Source organism: Anas platyrhynchos, chromosome 2, assembly GCF_047663525.1.
Source record: "Anas platyrhynchos isolate ZD024472 breed Pekin duck chromosome 2, IASCAAS_PekinDuck_T2T, whole genome shotgun sequence".
NCBI classification, from domain to species: Eukaryota; Metazoa; Chordata; class Aves; order Anseriformes; family Anatidae; genus Anas; species Anas platyrhynchos.
The window spans coordinates 57946275-57950448 of record NC_092588.1 but is presented as its reverse complement, the minus strand read 5'-3'; the positions used below and the strand labels follow the sequence as shown (position 1 = coordinate 57950448).

The following is a 4174-nucleotide window of genomic DNA, read 5'->3' as shown; positions in this document are numbered from 1 at the left end:
TGTTATTACAAAATATAGATACATTGTGAGATGGAGGTAGACAATCAATATGATGTGCTGATTATGAAATGCTGTTAGGATAAGTTTTTATTTTTATCACAAATAAGATTGTTTTGTTTTCCACAACTTGCCAAAGGCAATCTATTGTTACTGTCAGAAAGCATGAATTGAGGTGGCATATTGTGTTGTGATTTTACAGTGCAATTTGTGTGACTTTTAATTACATGGAATTTTATTTTTTTCTATTTCCTCTCAACCTTTTCAGTAGTCAATTTATTATTATATATTATATTACATATATATTATATATATAATATTTAGCTTGTTCTTTGGACTTGATATTGCAGCTGTACCTGTGATATATTTTGTTGGGATGTTTCAAGTACTAAAGCCCAATTTCTCCCTTGTGACTATGGGTGCCTGATAGATTTAGGTATCTTGTGTCTGAGATAGGTGTCTGAGATTTAGGAAGCCTCACCACTCAAGAAACTGAATTTATCCCTGCAGGTTCAAATAATTGTTATGGAAACCACAGTTCTGAACATACTGATTTTTCATGGTTAGTGGCATGCCATATTTGAGACCATTGGCTTTTTTGCTGTTGTTTGATCTTCCTTTAATGCAAAATGAAGTGAGGAGGAAATAAGATACACCTGTATTTTTATAACTGCACTCATTAGAATACTTCATTGGCAGTCGAAGCTCTCACCTGTCATGGTGTGCACTGCTAAAGGGTAGCTGAATACAGAAGCTGGAAGTTTCAAAGCAGCTGACAGAAGATTTAGGGTCTACAAATTAAGAAGAAAGGAAGTCTGTATGTAATTCTAGTAGAGTTCTTCAAGGGAGAAACCTGTAAATTTGGCATAGAAAGAGGTCTGAAAATAAAATTGGATCAATTCTCCTGCTCTAAAGCATGTCTAGTACTTAAATGTTAAGGGTTGCATGGTGTTACACCTTGCAATGTTTTTCTCTTACGAAGGTTAAAATATATATATTTTTTCCAGATTATCTAGTTTAAGCTGCTCTTATGTTTAATCCCACATGGTTATGTTGGACATTTAACAGGGAGTAGGACAATGGTTCTACTTTTTCTTCTTTCTAGCAACTTTAAAGGATGTTTCATAAAAATTAATGTCTCCAGCTGGACACAGATATTTGCTGAAAACTTATAAGTCGTGAGTAAAGTGAAGAAATTATTTTGTATATCTGATTCACAAAGTTCTAGTTCATAATATCAATCACTTTTTTTTTTTGTAAGATCGTTCTATTATATTAATAGTAGTTGTTCAGTAGTGCTTTACCATTTTACACTTACACACTGTATTTTTCAGCTTCACCTTTTTACTAGCACATGATTTGACAAATATATCTTGGTGCTGCTGAATAGCTTGCTCTATTCTGGCCCTTCTTACTTCAGCCAGCATGAAGAACTGAAGCAAGTAGGAGTGGCATTGAGGTGAGATCATTTTCCACCAGAACCCCATAAATGTTGCTAAAAATTTTCACTGTTATTCTTTCTCAATAGCAAAATGCAATTGACATATAATGCAGAGATAATGTTGTAACAGGTCATTCCATGTAACAACTTTCTATAGCTTTTTGTTTGCTTTCTTGTTTGTATACCAAATGTTGAAATACATTACTGTCTACCGCTATGATAAAATCATCTGGTAAGGTCTTCACCATGCAAAACTGTTACTGGCATAAGGAAAGGGATTCTGATTTCAAAACTAACCAAAATGGTTACTTTTCATAGAGATCAGCTCACTATGCAATCCTACATCTAGCTTTGAAACACAAAAAATTAGAATAATAGAATAGAATAGAATAGAATAGAATAGAATAGAATAGAATAGAATAGAATAGAATAGAATAGAATAGAATAGAATAGAATAATAGAATAGTTCATTTAGAAAGGACCTAGAAATATTATCGAGTATAACTGCCTGACTGCTTCAGGGCTAACCTAAGGTTAAAGAGTATTACTAAAGGCATTGTCCAAATGCCTCTTGAAAACTGACAGGCATGGGACATCAACCACCTTACTAGGAAGCCTGTTCCAGAGCTTGACCACCCTCACAGTAAATATTTTTTTCTTAACAAAGACATTTTCCTAATAAAGATTTTTTTTCTTCATTTTCCCAGAGGAACAACACAAAGAAGAAACCAGGGTTTGGTAACTGCTTAAACCAACACTAACAGAACTCTGGGCAGCTAAGCCTGAATGTGCCTAAATTCTGTGTTTACCTCTGATGAACTTGAAATGAAGAAATTTTTCTGAAATCAATAATTTTTCAAGATCTTCCCTGTTCTACATCAATTGTCCAGAGATCTGGCTGTCAAAGCGATACAGCAGGAGAAGCTTTTCCGCTTCTATTCTCTCACTGCATAGTTTTAATTTAATAACAGGTTAGTTTGTGATTTCTGGTTTAGGAAGCCCCCTTGCTTTCTAAGCCAAGGATTGATAGAGCTGCAAGAACAGCCTTCTGCTACCAGAGTAAGCCTCTATTAGCCAGTGCCAGAAACAGGAAAGGGGGTGGGTAAATCTTTGATGTTATTTAAGGATCACCTTTTATGGGGAAAAATTAATAAAGTCTTTATGAAAGTTCCATTAAGAGTGGCCTCTCGGGGTTAAATTAATGTCAAAGGAACACGTATATATTTAATGTAAATCATGGTCTGTGAGAAAAAGGAGCAAGAAAACCCCACTTGCCACTTACCACAGTAAAAGTCATTATGGATTGGCTAGCTTCAGAAAATTTATTAGTTAGCAGTTAGCACCTTTGAAAATGACTTATAATGTAAATACAATTATGGCTGACTCTTTCTTCAGGCTAAAAGAACTTCTCATTCAGAATTATCTATATAACAAAACAAAGATAATAAGACTGTGAAGCTTTCCTACTGAAAGTGTCTCATTTTCAAACAAATGGGTGAAATATAACAATAATTTTAGCAAGAAAGCTATCAGAAGGTCCAAACACCAATATTTACTGGTGGTAAAGGGTGCTGAAAGGGGTTCTGGAAATAGAAAACTTTAAAGTCATATAGTTTATGCATTTAGGGGTGGGGGTGGTTGGTTTTTTGTCCAAAGTGGAATGAAAATACTGTACTAAAGGCTGATATGAAGTAATGGAGAATAAATAACATCATCAATGCCCATGTAAGAAACATGACAGAATAGGCATTTCTACCTACTGACTAAAGTATACAACAGCAAGATGGGCAATTCAATACAGAAAATAATTAGTAGGCAATAGGTAATAAACAAGAGATATAAAATATTAATTTCTGAGACCCTAAGAATGTATCCTGTCAACTGTTGTTTGCTGCTTAACTCTGCCTAACAGGGATACAGACCAAATTTAGTTGCTGGCCAAGATTCGATTCCTATTTGTTGTTTCTTTTTGTTTGTTCATTTTTATCTGTTAGGTTTTCTTACTTGCAGACCAAACATCCCAGAGGATTTCTTCAGAGATAATGAAAGCTCTCTAAGCTGTTTCATCCAACTTACTAGTGAGTAAGGTGAGTAAGACAGTGACAGATAGTAGTTAGTTATGACCTGATGACAAACTGTACTGGATAAGTTGATAATCTCCTTGTAGCAGACAGATATTCAAATCCTAAAAGTTCATAATCACCTTGTGTGAAATATCAACTCAAAAAAGGTGCTATGGAGTTGTGGTCTGGTAGAAAATGACCTGCTACCTTTACTCTCTCCTCAACCATAGATGTGAGACAGCAATTGTCTGCTACTTAAAACAAAACAACAACAACTCCTGTGATATTTTTAAATTTTACAGGATAAAAAAATATCTCATAAAACATTTTTTAATTACTTTTAAACAGGTCAGGAATCTCATTTTATCTTTACATTTATCTTTTGATTTAACACTGCTAAAGAGAGACAGCAATTTAATTCAATTAGCGTTTCTTGTAAAAACTACTGAACTCATTTGAATTTAAATTTGAATACCCACAATCTAGTTTAAAGTAAGATGTTTTATGGTAGTAAAATGAGAAACTTCTAAACTAAAGTTGGTCTAGATTCATACATCCCTGACACTAAAGACAACAGATTTTTCACTAGCTCATTAGTGTTAAAGTCAATGCAGGTACAATGTGAAAAGATGTTGATTAATTATTTTTATGTGATGGATTTTAATTCTGTTGA

General features: G+C 33.8%; 1 long non-coding RNA gene across 1 annotated transcript; it reads left to right on the top strand.

Annotated features, from left to right (window-relative positions):
- The first annotated feature begins 702 nt into the window (after window positions 1-702).
- LOC110353617 (uncharacterized) lies at window positions 703-2591 on the top strand. Its single transcript, XR_002404361.4, has 3 exons — window positions 703-814; window positions 1332-1456; window positions 2146-2591. It is a non-coding gene; the product is annotated as an uncharacterized lncRNA (long non-coding RNA).
- Window positions 2592-4174: the final 1583 nt, after the last annotated feature.